The sequence below is a fragment of the Tursiops truncatus genome, chromosome 7, assembly GCF_011762595.2.
Source record: "Tursiops truncatus isolate mTurTru1 chromosome 7, mTurTru1.mat.Y, whole genome shotgun sequence".
Classification (NCBI taxonomy): Eukaryota; Metazoa; Chordata; class Mammalia; order Artiodactyla; family Delphinidae; genus Tursiops; species Tursiops truncatus.
In genome coordinates, this window is record NC_047040.1 from 51765862 (window position 1) to 51782134 (window position 16273).

Here is a 16273-nt window from a genome sequence, read left to right on the forward strand (position 1 = left end):
CCCAGGCTTGTCCAGGTTTCCAAGTTCAGTTCAAACAGGTCCTGGGCAGCCTGAGGCCAGATCTGCCTGCCAGGGGAAGGAAAGAAAAGTGAAATGGAACATAGGAAAGTTAAAATTACATTATAAACGGATCAGAAAATCCTCCTGTTTTGCTTAGAATGTAATATCAAATCCTGATGCAATATCAAGGACTCTGTCTCCTAAGCATTAAGAACCATTTCTGAGGGCTTCCCTGGTGGCGCAGTGGTTGAGAGTCTGCCTGCCGATGCAGGGGACGCTGGTTCGTGCCCCGGTCCGGGAAGATCCCACATGCCGCGGAGCAGCTGGGCCCGTGAGCCACGGCCGCTGAGCCTGTGCGTCCGGAGCCTGTGCTCCGCAACGGGAGAGGCCACAACAGTGAGAGGCATGCGTACTGCAAAAAAAAAAAAGAACCATTTCTGAGCAATCCCATCCCATCAGGCATAGCACAAAACCTGACATGGAATTCAGTCCCTACCCTCTGATTTTGTGATCTACATAATAAATCCCTGAGTCCTCAAATCAAAATCTGTAACATGATTCATGAATACTAAATTTTAAGACACTGGCAAATATTACTTTCTACAGTATCAGAAATCTGTAGAACATTTTTAAGACCCCTGTGAAATGTATTATCTTGGTCATCTGGAAAAACAAGATGCTCCGACAATAAGAACCACATACTGTTTACTCAAAATATCATTCTGACCCAGGTTAAGAAGACTTTCCATAAAAATTCAGTGTCAAACTGGCAAAAAAACCAAAGGATAACCAAAGCTCAGTTGTATGTTAAAGACACTGAATTATTGACTTCCTGAAGGGATTTTTCATAGAGAAGACTTACAGATGACTGGAGAATTCTTGTTCACGTTAATTGAAAGGGTGCATAGATGTTTTCTTCAAGCAAGCACAACACCCAAACTCATTTAACAACAGGGGAGCATGTTATTTTCTCTAAAAGTGCCAGAATGTAAGCTTAGTTACTAGAGAGAGGAGACTGCATAAAGGATTGTTAAAGATGCAGAAAACATTTTGGGAAGACTGCTCAAAATGAACACTGTGAATCAGAACTGTTACATTTCAGATGCTTTCTTCTCACTATCATTCACTATATCGTTCCTTTATACCAACTTTTGTTGATAATTATATCAACTTTCACTGAGTTTTGTTGATACTAGTATTTCATAATGTCTACCGGTTTATTTTTATCGTTTTTCCCAACACTCCCATGTACACAATGTGGGTATCTTCCATTCTGGAAAGAATTACCTAAAACAGTGCTTCTCAAACTATCTACACTGAAGGACCAGCTTTTTTTTTTTCTTTTGCGGTACACGGGCCTCCCACTGCCGCGGCCCCTCCTGCTGCGGAGCACAGCCTCCGGACGCACAGGCTCAGAAGCCACGGCTCACAGGCCCAGCGCTCTGCGGCATGTGGGATCCTCCCGGACCGGGGCACGAACCCGTGTCCCCTGCATTGGCAGGCGGACTCCCAACCACTGCGCCACCAGGGAAGCCCATGGACCAGCTTTTTTGATGTTTTGTTTTCGTTCTCAATCTATTGTGAATCCTATCACACAACAACGGAAATGAATTACTGGCAAAATGAAATTAATACAACAAAAGTGTAGAGACATAAGTCACATTTTTATTATTAAATTACTTAGTTATATTGTTGTGTCAAGTTGCTTCAAAGGTTTTTAAATGCTGACTCCAAATGTTTCCATTTATCTCATTATACACCAGTAACAGTTCTTGGATTGGCAGTGGTCCATGGTTCACAACTTGAGTAGCACTGACCTGGAGGGTTCAGATTAACCAAAACTATCATGGTCACCCATAGTCCCGAGAGACATCGAATTATAGAGATCCTACTCTATATAGTATACAGAAATAAACAATGGCTTTTATTTATCGAGCATGCTTTTACTTCCCAAAGTGTTTACATGTTCACACTCCCATTTATCTTCAGGCAGACCACGTGACAGGTAGGTGAAAGTTCATTACTTTATCAGCAAGAGACGAACATATCTTCATCATGGAAATGCACACACTTAGGTGCACATGTTTTAGCCTACTATTTTCTAGTACTACACTATAAAAATCTGGATAGAACACACCCTACTCAAACCACACAGGTCCCTGCGTTACTTATCTTTTCACAAAACATTTACTGAGTGCTCAAATGCGCCATGCACTGTGCTTGGCCTCATGTGAGTAATCTGAGAGGCGAATAAGATGTTTCTTACACTCCAAGAGGGCAGATGATACAGTCAGTTTAGTGCAAGGCATAATGTGACAGAGGTAATATAAGTACTAAACCAAGTGCCCTAAGAGTGGAGAGGAAGGAGAGGTCAGTTTTGCCTGGAGAAAGTAGCATTGGGGTTTGGTCTTGATGTAGTTGTGGGAATTGCTGAAATGGATTTTTGACGAGGAGGTAGCATAACACGAACAAAGTGATAGAATTATGAAAAGACATGGAGAATCTAGAAGCCTGTTCTTCCTAGCTTCGACTTTGGTTATGTGAGGATGGCCTTTGGGGAATAAAGCTGGGAAAGAAGGTATATGCTAAATCATGGGAAAGTGAGTCTGGATCCCTTTTCCTTCCCACAAGTATGAGGGCACTGCTGAGTGGAGCCTCTCAGCTCTCAACCCTACTCACTTTGACTTAAGCCTTAATCACCGTCCCCAGAAGGCAAGCTTAACCATACAAAAGTTAGCAAAGGATAGATATTAGAGAAGATATGATGGGGAAATTTAAAAAGAGAATTACATCACACAATACACAACAAAACTTAACAGAAGTCCTGATTAAACATTTACATCCTTTTCAATGACTCACCAAGTTTCTTACTGGCTACCAAGACAGTTTATCTCTCTTTTAACTTCTCCTTCTCTCTCTCAGACCAATTAAAAGTCTCTCTTCTTATGTAATCTTGTATTACCATAGTCCTCATCCCATTCCATAAACGAGGGACTATCATTAATATCATCTCCCTTAGAATCTATACAGGGAAAATATAAATAACATTCAGATCTCTTTCTTTTTCTCTAACTTGATTGGAGACACACAGATATTTATTAGATGGTGGTTGGCACTGAAATCGTCATGTGGTATAAGGGCTGGGGGACCAGTGGCAAGAAGAGGAAGCTGCTTCAGAGTGAAGAAGCAGAGAGAAAAACAAGGATGACAGAAAACACAAGGTGCTTGAGACAGACAGAAAGAATAACCCCTGAACATGACCTTCAGATCCACTTTTAGCTCCAGATCTACTTGGACTCTTTTCCTTAGATACATATACAGTGGTCCTTTATAGCCTTACAGAACATCTCTTTTAATTGAATTTAGCTCAGTGAGTTTTTTATTATGAAGATGCACCACACTTCCTACTTGATTGTAAAGGAAGAGAAAAATAATTGCATCAATCACCTTTAAAAAATGTCCAAGTCACACATAGTATAAAAGAGACCGAGGGCTTCCCTGGTAGCGCACAGTGGTGGAGAGTCCGCCTGCCCATGCAGGGGACACGGGTTCGTGCCCCGGTCCGGGAAGATCCCACATGCCGCGGAGCGGCTGGGCCCGTGAGTCATGGCCGCTGAGCCTGCGCGTCTGGAGCCTGTGCTCGGCAACGGGAGAGGCCACAGCAGTGAGAGGCCCACGTACCGGGGGAAAAAAGAAAAGAAAAAAAGAGACCGGGTATTAACTGTGTTAAGCATACTCTAGGCTGATCTTTCTCTCCCTTGTTTTAATGAAGCAGAGGCTGGGCAAATACAGGTTTTTGTTTGTTTGTTTGTTTTTTGGCCACGCCATGCAGCATGCAGAATCTTAGTTCCCTGGACCAGGGATTGAACCCGCACCTCCTGCAGTGGAAGTGTGGAGTCTTAACCACCGGACCAACAGGGGAGTCCCACAAATATAGTTTTAAGTTGCAAATTTTAGAAGTTATATTTTCTAATAAGAGGAAACTGATGAAGGAAGAGGAAATACTCTGGGAATAATGGCATCGGCATGGTGGAGACACGTACTGCTTTCAAGCTCCCCACAATTCCCTCATTTTATGACACAGAATGGTGAAGAAAACCTAATTAAAAATGTAATAGTTATATTAATTCAGACGTGAATTTAGAACTAAAGTAAAAGGGATTATTTTCTTCTCAAATGAAGTAAAAATGTAAACCTGACAGGTATATGATAAAATCACAGAATCTCAACCCTGCAAATGGTCGTAGGCTTTTCAGGCTGAAGTATGGGAGATGCTCTGTGTACTCGGGATAGAGATTCTTCCCATCAGCCATACTATAACATCATCTGTATTGTCACCTTTGGCCATGAAGGACAGCAATAAATATAGTGCTCTCAGGAAAGCTTAGTCAGGGTTCATGGACATACCGTCAAGAGAAGAGGTAAAGTCACTAGCATGGGACAGAACAGGCTCTAGGTTTCATAACACTGTATTTTATGATAAAAAGGGTTGGTAGCTAATAAAATTCAGTGATTATGACATTATTTCCCCAACCATACTTAAGGTAATACCAAGGTTACCCAAAGCAGATATTTTAATGAATTCTTAAAGACCAGAAGGCATTTTTAGATTTCCCAGCTGTAAGAGTTCTAAAATATAACGGTTAACATTCAACTCAACAGAACAGTAAAGCAAAAACGTTTATTGCTGGTGACATTCCAGGGAACACTTAAAATTGCTTTATGGCCTTTGGTAATGAGAGTGGACAGCAGTGTAACAATACATAATACGGTGAGTTTAGTTTTATGTCCTGAGAACAATCTGCTTTACCCTTACTGTTCAATTCTTTAAACTGTTCCTGATTTAAGTAATTTCAAAAAATAGCTGGCCAAGTGACAGTTCTAACCACTGCAGCAAATGGACTACGTGGTAGTGTTGAAGTCTACCCCTGAGCACTATTATCTTAGACTTCTAGGGAATTTAGCGTAAGTGAAGGTGTCTAATGAAACAAAATAGGCTATTGTGGAAATGAAGGAGTGTAACTTGCAAGGCTAGGGCAAAAGTCATTAAGGCTTCACTTTAACCTTTGATTATTCATTCTGAGGGGAGTCAACTGCCATGCCATGAAAAGCAGCCCTGTGGAGAGTCCCCTGTGCTGAATAACTGAGGCCTCCTGCTAACAGCCAGCAAGGAACTGGGTCCTCTTGCCTACAGCCCAGTGAATGCCCCAACACCTTGACCATCACCTCATAAGGCACCTGGGGCCAGAACCACCTCATATAAGCCATTCTTGAATTGCTGACCCACAGAAACTGTGTGAGACAATACATGCTTATTGCTGTTTTAAGATGCTAAATTTGGGGGCACTTTGTTATGCAGCATTAGATAACTAACAAGATAAAGAATACCATGATCAAGCCATCCTTAATAGGGAATCCCATTTACCATTGCTCAGATATAGCTATGTTTTCTCTTCTCTTGTCTGAAACTTCTGTTACATGGAACTGAACTGAAATCTAACAAAACGTATACCTCTTGCTTCTGCTTTTTACTGAGCCCAACCATGGTACCTCCTATCTGACAAAGTGTTTACTATCACTTACTCCAGACAATGAAAGAGTTATAGGCTTTTAACAAAAGCAGACTCTGTAGCCAAGAGAAATAGTACCTTCCAACGGCAGGCTGGTATGAGAAGATGTGATGTGAAGTTCTGAATTCCATATGTTAAATGAACTACTGTTTCTCCTGTTCCCCTTCCGTTTCTAAAAGGGTCTCAAAGCAGCTGCCACCTCTAAGCTCTACCTTCATGTGAGATTTTATAGTTTTCCTGGGCCCCTAATTGAGTCCATGGTAAATTCATAGTTATTGTTATAGTTGTTATTTAATGCTTTTTTTAAAATAACAACTTCAAAAATACAGTTTAGGTATTCTTCTTTTTAATTAACTTTCTCCTCATGTCAGTAGAAGCAGGTTGCATTAAAAAGTGCCTTGAAACATTAATCCAGCTTCTTACCTTCACTCAGAGGATTTGTTGGGAAGATTTCCAAGACGCTGCTATTCTCTCAGATTAGGGCACAAAGGGCTAGTGGAAAGATCATGGAGATGGGAGGGAGAATTCAGTTCATTTTCTATATTTACTCACATATTCTCACTTTTTAATTTCTCAATTATTTTCTCATCACCCACGGAAGTTTCTTATTAGGTCTTGGGTACTCATGTTGAAAATTAATTTGGTTTCCACTGTGTTCTGCTATGTCAGCATTTCCATAATTACACCCCACCATTGGCTGTCTCCCAGATGATTGCTAAAATTATATGTCATGGGATTTAACCACAGACCAGATCACAGTGTTTTTTAATCTTCACTAGAATTCCTTCCAAATAACTAAAGAGCTAATCATCCTAACTCTTTAATTAATTTATTTATTTTTGGTCCCTAGTCTGGGCCTTTTTAAGTACTTCTCTTGAACACAAGTTCCTTTATCTTTTCAATTTTCAAGCTGCTTTTGGTTCATCATTTTGGGGAAAAGGAAGAGGGCTTGTGTTTCTCCATAACCCCAACAGAAGAGGATCCACGAGCCAGTTTCACTAATAATTTGCAGGATGTTCTGATGCACAGAGACATTATTTACCATATAATAAACTCATTGAATACCTACTTTTGTGCCTACCTAAATCTCACACTATCACTTCTTGATTCTAGCTCAGGAACCATGTTTTTTAGTACCCACATCACAAACAATCCAGATGAAAGCAAATACTGCTAGTGATATAAACTAAATTTACCAGGAAGGCTAACTTCTAGTTCTGGTTCTAAATTTCTAACCATGACATGGGTGAGTCTCATCACACTTCAGGTGCCAGCCATGCCATTTGTAAGACAGGAAGGTTGGAATAAATGACCAAAGGTCACTTCCAGTTCTACAGGCCTAGAGCCTCTGTAACACTGACGGCAGCTCAAGATGCCCACACTTAACTGTGGGCACATGTTCCCCCAGCCACTTGGTCTTGGTGTTCATGCTCTCTGGGCCAGCAGTTCTGCCTATACCTTTTCTTTGCTCTGTCCCTGCAAACCATATATATATATTTTTGGGGGGGTGGGGGTTGGTTTGGATTTGGTTTTGGATTCCCCATCTTTATTTCTCCCTCTAAAGTCTCAATGAGGGAAAGGCAACATGATAGAGATTTGCTGCCTCTTGATGTGAATTATGCTCTTCTAGATTCTTTAGCAAATAGACCTGAAAAAGGCCTTGTCACCCAGTTATTCTTTATGTGCATATCAGCTCTTTCTGGAATGTTCTCTTTTCATTATTTGGTTGTTTATTGATTTTAGGTCTCCCCCACCAGGATGTACTCTCCGTAAAAATAGCCATCCGTGTGCCCTATTCCCTGCTTCAGCCCCAGCACCTAGGCCATTGTCAGACAAAACAATAATTGTGGTTGTTTGTATCAACCTATATACTCAATATGCTAAATTAATCAATTGAACCAGAATCCCTTCCAAGGAAATCTGGCTTTTGAGGGAAGTATGCCCCCAAAGACATCAGAACTATTTAGAAATAGCAGTGGTTCAGAAAACACTTAATGTAGTCACGTTAAGTAGTCCCCAGTGTGATATGAGGCAGAAAATCGAAAAGAAAGAAAACATTCCTAGACAGAGGAGTGTCTAGTAAACCTTCTCTAAATAGTTTGCAGCTGTGTGGCATGTGGTTTGACTGGATAAACAAACTTAACAAGCACATTTGGGTTGGAGAATCCTGACTATAACTGTACTTTACATCTCTTTCTGTGGTCAGACACAAGGTAAAAATCGTAGGGGTGCTATTCTGCATAACTGTGTCATCTTAGGTTACGGAAATCCCGCATTAATTTGAGTTCTATAAATACAGAATTTACGAATCTAAAGCTGACTTCGTTTTTTAAGTAGGTGCTGTTTCTGAGAAGAAATATTAAATGAAAGGGAGGGCATATAAATGAAATTTTGAAAACTTAAAATTCATGACTTAAGGACTTGTTCTGCTTTGTCATTTGGTTTAAAAGAAAGAATGAACTCTTCCAAGTTCAGTAATAAATTGTGTATTTGCCTGGTGTTTTGAAACCTCACTGCTTATTTATTAATTAAAAAGTCCCTTGAGACCGTTATGCAAGGGGATACAAATGTAAAAGATTAAAAGGATTGATAAAAGCTCAATTATTTGTATTCCTTTTATATAAACCTAAAATTTAAAGATATGACTCACCGAAAAATTATGTCATAGAATTTTGTTTTTCCATAAAAAGAAAAATAATTATTCTGAAGTGTCTAATTTACAAAACTGCTATGTCAAAGTGAGGATGTTTTGAGGTTCGTTATCTCATAATAAGCAAATATAAGTCACAAATTATGACAATGCTATCAGTACAGTGGCACTATTAGTGTTTCTATTTCTGTAACTAAAATTTTAGTTCAGAAATTATTACAAGCAGAAGTTTAGGAATATATTTTAATGTTTCTTCTAGTACTTTATAAAAAAAAGTTTATAGATATTTGATTGAATGGATTTGGCAGTCAACATGCTTTTTTGATGAATGTGAGAGGAATTTGGAGTTGAATTAATGTGATCTGAAAATCTAAGTAATGTTAATGAAAGTCAGTGACAGAAAGTAACATTTAATTTCCACATAATACTTTAAATACATAAGATAACCTCAAATTCCTCTGTGACACAAGACATATTTCATTTACCACAAAAACTTAATTTTTTAACTTAGAGATTTTTCATACACTAGTGCATAAAATTGTAAAAGCAACAGAAAAAAGAGAAGGAAAAAGTAAGCCATAGTGAAACTATGAGGAGAGAATCACTGTTAATATTTTAGAGTATTTTATTTGTGCTGTTTCTTTATTTTTAAAAACAAAATTAAGATTCTATAGAATGCACATATTTTTATATGCTAGCTTTGAGAAGAAAACTTAAAATTTATTTTTTCCTAATTATAAAAGTCATATGTTTGTTGTAGTAAATTTTAAACATAAAAAAAATTAAAAGAAAAAATAAGAACTACCCAGAATCTCATTCCTTAGAGAACACTAGTCGGACCAAAATACACATTGGGATTTAATAATTGATACAAATGGCAATGCAATCAGTAGGTAAAAGAAGAACTACTTAATAAATAATGTTGAATAAACCAAAAGAAATATATGGGATTCATACCTCACCATGTACACCAAGATAAATTTCGGTTAAATGAAAGATATAAATGTAAAAAAAAGTCATAGAATAAAAATGGGAAAATTCCTTTAAAATCTTAGGGAAGGAAAGACTTAAACTATGACTCATAATCGAGCTATAAAATATGTATATTGCATATATATTAAAACACATGCATGTTAAAACCTAAATATCTAAAACTTAGGAAAAGTCAAAAGAAAAATGGCAAACCAGAAAACATTTGCAACTCATATCACAGACAAAAAACTAATCTCCCTAATATATACAGAGCTGCTAGAAATTAAAAATAGACAAAGGGGGGCTTCCCTGGTGGCCCAGTGGTTGAGAGTCCGCCTGCCGATGCAGGGAACACGGGTTCGTGGCCCGGTCCGGCAAGATCCCACATGCCGCGGAGCGGCTGGGCCCGTGAGCCATGGCCACTGAGCCTGCGCATCCGGAGCCTGTGCTCCGCAACGGGAGAGGGCACAACAGTGAGAGGCCCACATACCGAAAAAAAAAAAAATAGACAAAGGGTATGAACAATCAGTCCATGTAAAGGGAAAAAATGGTTCTTAACACACATGAAAAAGTACTCCAATTCACTTATAATAAGATAAATTCAAACTACACTGAGGTATCATTTTTTACCTAGAAAACTGATAAAAATCCAAATATGATAATACACTGCATTAATGATACTTTGGGGAAATGAATACTCCCATACATTAAAGATAGAAGTAAAAAATTGTACAAATACTATGTGGTACAATTTGATAGTGAATATCAAAACCACAAATGCATATACTTTTGGACCCAGTAATACCAAATCTGGAAATTTATCCTACAAATAGAGTTCTGTCATTCTTTGAAATAGAAAAATATTGAAAATAATATCAATGTCCATCAATGGCAGACTGGTTTAATAAGTTATGGTGTATCCATAAAATGGAATACTATGGAGCTATATATTAAAAAAAAAGCCATACAAAAGAATGAAAAATATCTCTGTGAAAAGAAATGAGTGAAAAATCATAATTAAAGATCTCTCAGGACAAATTTTAAGTAAAGAAAAGCAGACCATAGAAACTGAAGTTTGTGGTGAAACTTGGGTAGAAAGATTTGTAAGTGATTTTATATCCTATGCTTTTCATTCTTGAGCTATTAATTTTCAGCAATCTCTAGCTTGGTTGGAATACCATTTCTAGGATTTTTTTTTTTACAGGTATGTGGGCAATACATTCTGTAAAACTTTGATTAAGGTTCACACATCTGTGAATGTAGTTCTGTTGTCCTCATACATGAAAGACAATTTGGCTGTGTATAAATATTTGGGATTACAATTTCCTCCTCAAATCTGTAGATGTTTCATTTTCTCATTTTCTTCTGACATACACTGTAGAGGAGAAATCTGAGGACTGCTTCATTTTTAGTACATTGTAGGTCTCTTGTTTTTTAAATTTCTGGGCTTTCTTTTTACTTTTATGACTAAAATTTGTGTCACACTTAGTCCAGGTGTGAATCTCTTTTTTCAGTGATTTTGCCTAGAATGTGGTGACCCCTTTTGACCAGCACCGTCAGGTCATTTTTCTTTTTCCTCTAAAGTAAGTTTTTAAGTTACATCTTTAGATGTTCCTTTTCTAACATTTCATGTTTTCTCCTAAGGAACACATGATTCTATGGTTAAATCTTTATTTGTTTCATGTATATCTCACCTCCTTCCTCACATTTTTTGATCTCCACATCAGGAATTCAATTTTGAGAGTGTCATCAATCTTGCTCTTTACCACATTCTAATGTGGATGTAATTTTGCTATTATACCTTAAGATTTCTTGCAAGGTATGTGTGTACTACTCACTGTAAAATAATAATAATCTAATAATTAGGAATAGCAAGAACAATAGGAAGAGGAAGGTCGTAGAATACAAATAGATGTCATTTATAAGAAATTACTTAAGATGAGGTGAGCGAGTAATAAACCCTTTAAATATTATTTCATTTAGAACTCAACATGAACCCCTTGAGAAGATATGAAAGCCACAGTTCTACAGAAAAGGGCACTGGGACAACATAAATTTATTTGTTTAAGATCATATGACTAGCAGATGGAAGAGCTGGATTAAAAACAGATCTGATGACTCTAGAGCTGGGCCATTTCTTGCCCTAAGGAGTCTTCTGGGGTCACTTTTAGCAAATCCTTCCTATGTAATCGTCTAGCAATTCTCTCCTCATGTAAACCTTCCTGAGTGCCCGACACAGTGTTGGCATAGTGTGCATCAAACAGATGAGCAAAGAATCATTATGTTACTCAAAGCACATTCTGGCACAGGGTAGGTCAGGCAAGAAACCAATCTAGTAGGCATGGGTAGATACTACCTTGGGTTGTACATAATGACTCTAGGATATTGAAAGAGGAATCCAAATGAAAAAAAAAATACTGTCTGTGTGATGCAACAGACAGGAAACACTTACTGGTGGAGTCATACAGGAGCATATTTACATCTTCCCAGGTCTGGTTAAAGTCCCACCTTCTCAGTGAAGCCTTTCCTGCTAGACCAAATCATCATTTTCTTCTCTGCTTTCAATTATATTTACTTTCTGTTAATGTCTCTTTTTCACATCCTGTCATAACATAATCTTGTTAAAATTTTTCAAGTGTTTATAAATTGTCTGCTGAGTAAGCCAAGCTTCTTGAGGGACAGGCATTCTGTCTCATCTTTCTTTTTATCATCCTGCTATTGCTTGGTACTTGGCTTATGCAAAGTCACCCAAAAGAAGTTTAAGTTGGACTGAAGTGATATAAGAGTAGGAAGTGATCATAATAGCTTTGTAAGGATGATCACTGTAGGGTTCACAAGCTACACTTTCTCCTTTTGTGAATACGGCTGAAGAACCAAAGTTGGAACTTTCATCAATCAAGGTCCAGGGAGGAAACAGAAGGCTCTCTCAAAGAGATGATTAGAGAGATTTTAGTGAAGAGAGTATTTTCAGAAGTGTGGCAGGGTTAAGGACCAACAAAGAATGGTAAAGTACTCCAAGGGCAGCAACCTTGGAATGCCATTATCACCTCAAAGCCTGAAGGGGCCAAAGCATGGTGGTAATACTGAGTCTGATGAGAACTAAGTCGTGGGAAATGGACCAACTACAAGTAAAGGAACATGTTCACAACCAAAACACATTCTAGCTCTTTCCCTATGGCTCTCTCTTTGGCTTTCTATTTCCTTCCCCTCCTCCCTTCCCCTTCTCTTCTGCTCTCTGATACCTACCTGGTCCCTCCCATTGGATGAACCCAAGAGAAATTAAAAAGGTGAGGGAGTTAAGATGATGCAGTCGGTAGAAGTCAGCCTACTGGAGGCTAGATCACCATGGAAAAGAGCAGAGAATACACCTGAAGGACAAATGGAGGATAAACAGCACAAGACTCCTTCTTGTTTTCTGTAGATATTACTATTTATAAAACTTGTTGCTGTATATGACTATTTTTACTAAATAATAAAAGGATGGTCACCAGATGCAAAATTATTATCTATCACCAAATAATAATGTATACAATTCATTCATCATTTGTTTCATGTGTGTTTTTTTAATTTTCCTCAAAATCATCTTATATTGTTCCACTGATTTTATATTCTTATTAGAGTTGCTATATTTTAAATTATTCATCTAATGATAGTGAAAATGGAACTTACTCTTGTTTTAACGTATGATTTTCAATGTTAACCTTTACTTCCTATTGAAGTCTATAATTCTTCACTTGGTATGTTCTTCAGGATTATTTTGACCTTCACTTTTTCAAACTACATATTTACTTTAATTATTTAAAGCATATAAGAGGATACAAGTATTTAAAAAATATTCTTTATGAGAAATGCAGAAGTGTATTAGTACATTCCTTGCTTATGGGCAAACTTATTACCACTGTTTAGTCCTCAGAAACTAGCAAGAAACCACAATGGCCTGAAAGGCTGAAGACACCAACTCCCCTTCTATTAACACAAAAATAAACTCCTAACATACTCTGCAGGACCAAGGGTCCTTGACTCACCTTTTTAGCACCCCATGTTCACCTGCTAAATGAGGCACAAATTTTGACACTCCAGATTCAGTGTAGATTTAACTTGTCCCCCTAAAGTCACATTTCCTATTTTAATGGATATGTTAGAAGAATTCAACCATTTCTACGCTGATATAATGACTGACGATTGGCTACCACAACCCTAAATCTGCCTTTCACATTACCTGAGTAGCTGGTATAATGCTATTTATTGGGATGGAGAAGACCTGGAAGATCTACAGAGAAGAAGAAAATTTAAGGGTTTAGTTCTGACTTGTTGAAACAAAGGGGCCTGTTCAACTTCCTAGGGAGTAACTGGCTTTGGCATTCACAGAAGAGGCCTGGACTGGAGATATGAAAAGGGAAGCTGTCATCATAGAAAGTGCTTAAAGCCATGAGCCTGAATAGTATCACCAGGGAGGAAGCAGAGTTAGAGACCTAGTATTTTAACAGCTTTTCATGGATTACATTAGATAAAGGGAGCTTTCCAGATATTAAAATGTATTTTTTAAACTGTAATGATTAAAGCAACGTGATATTAAATTACAATAGAGATCAATAATAAAAAGTCCAGAGACTCAAGCATATATGGGAGTTAATACATGACAAATGTAACATTTCCATATGTAGAACAGGCACAGATTATTCAACAGAACATAATCAGCATTGGATTTCTTCTCTATTTTTCTTTGGATATTACTATTTTTAAAAATGTGTTGCTATTTTGATGATTTCAACAAACAAAAATGAATAGCTAAAAACCTGGAAAAATGTTAGATCCTGTCATTAATCTATATGGAATTTATTTTGTTGTAACTTACAAACAAATACAAGTAAAAAAGTTGTTTTTGTAATTCTGGGGTAAGGAAGGTATACCTAAGCATGGCATATAAGATAGAAATATATTTAAAAGTTTACAAAGAATGAATAATGCAATAAAGCAATAAAAAAAAATGACACACTAGAAAAAATGTTTTCAACGAAACTGACAAAGAATTATTTTCTCAATATAGTATATGAAGATTTTTTTTTCTTATTAGTCATCTATTTTATACACATCAGTGTATACATGTCAATCCGAATCTCCCAATTCATGAAGATGTTTTATAAGTCACTATTAAACAACTAAATACATCCATAGAAACATAAAGGTTATGTCAAACAACAACAAAAAAAAAATCATGAAAAATATGAATGGTAAATAACTTGTAAAACAATGTTTGGGATATTTAATCATAAAAACAAACTAAAATGATAGTGAAATACTATTTTTCATATTATTGGATAGGCAAAGATACTACTCAAAATATATATCAAAAGTCCTAATACTGGCTAGGGCAGATACTGTTTTCCAAAGAGAGCAGTAGCAATATATAATCTATGTCACGTTTTTCTTATAAATGCAACATCAACTCTCCTCCATTGAGCAGTGGGGTCTATGTCCCCTCCCCTTGAACCTCAGTGACCTTTTCTTTATTTTAAAATTAATTAATTTATTTTTGGCTGCATTGGGTCTTCGTTGCTGTGCAAGGGCTTTCTCTAGTTGTGGCGAGCAAGGGCTACTTTTCATTGTGGTGCACGGGCTTCTCATTGTGGTGGCTTCTCTTGCTGCAGAGCACCAGCTCTAGGCACATGGGCTTCAGTAGTTGCAGCACGCAGGCTCAGTAGCTGTGGCTTGCGGGCTCTAGAGCGCAGGCTCAGTAGTTGTGGCACACAGGCTTAGTTGCTCCACAGCATGTGGGATCTTCCCGGACCAGGGATCGACCCCACATCCCCTGCATTGGCAGGCAGATTCTTAACCACTGCACCACCAGGGAAGTCCCAATCTCAGTGACCTTTGTAACTGCTTCAACTAACAGAATGTGGTGAAGTGATACTGTGTGACTTCCAAGGCATAAAATACAATATGGTTTTACCTAGTGTTCTCTCTCTCTTTCTCTAGATGATTTCTCCTGAAACCCAGCCACCACCATGTGAAGAAGGTAGGCACTCAGCCAGTGCTTAACATCAACCACCAGACACATAGAAATATGAGTGAATGACCAAATCTTCATATGACCGTAGCCCCTACACTTCTAGTCTTCCAGCTGAGATCCAGATATCGCAAAGTACAGCCAAGCCAACCCTAGTGTGTCTGAATTTCTCACCAATGGAAACCATAGGTAATAATAAATGATTATTGTTATTCAAGCCACTAAGTTTGGGGGGTGAGTTTATAAATGCAATAAAGGTAAGTAATACACTGGCTTTCAGCACCATATGTCAAGTCTGAATACAGGGCATAACTGTTGACTAATTTATCTTGAGGAAGCACTCAGACAAGTGCACAAGTATTTACATACAGCAAAGTTGATTATAGCTTCCAATTTTTCACTCCTATAAGCAAGATAATGTCAAACAATTTGGAATTGCTTAAATAAATTGTAATATATCCATAAAATGGAATGCTATTCAACCATTCAAAATATGTGGTAAATCTGTATTTGACATAGGAGTTCTTCAATTGATATTATTAGGAAAAAATCAGATTTCAAAATATTGTACGTATAGAAACTCATTCTTTGGGGAATTTTTTCTCTTTATTTAGGTACAGAAAGTCTTTAAAGATATGCATCAAAATTATAATGGCAGGGCTTCCCTGGTGGCGCAGTGGTTGAGAGTCCACCTGCAGATGCAGGGGACACGGGTTTGTGCCCCGGTCTGGGAAGATTCCACATGCCGCGGAGCAGCTGGGCCCGTGAGCCATGGCCGCTGAGCCTGTGCGTCCGGAGCCTATGCTCTGCAACGGGAGAGGGCACAGCAGTGAGAGGCCCGCGTACAGCAAAAAAAAAAAAAAAATTATAATGGCAGATATCCTTTATATCAAGTAAAACAAGCTATTTCTATTTTAGAAATTATAAAGAGAAAACCTCAAAGCATTTAAGACATTTTTCTCAATTAATGCTCACAGGTGATGTGGGATAGGCGTTACTAGTGCTTTTTTTTAAAGACACGAGCTGCACATGTCATATTTTGAAAACCTGTAAAATGCTGTCCTTGTCCTTCCA

General features: G+C 37.8%; 1 long non-coding RNA gene across 1 annotated transcript in view; it reads left to right on the forward strand.

The window, feature by feature from the left end:
• The window catches only part of LOC109549362 (uncharacterized), a 30288-nt gene extending 14674 nt beyond the window's left edge, over positions 1–15614 (forward strand). The window contains exon 3 of the long non-coding RNA XR_002175652.3: positions 15169–15614. This is a non-coding gene — a long non-coding RNA (uncharacterized lncRNA). The remainder of the gene's footprint in view (positions 1–15168) is intronic.
• Positions 15615–16273: the final 659 nt, after the last annotated feature.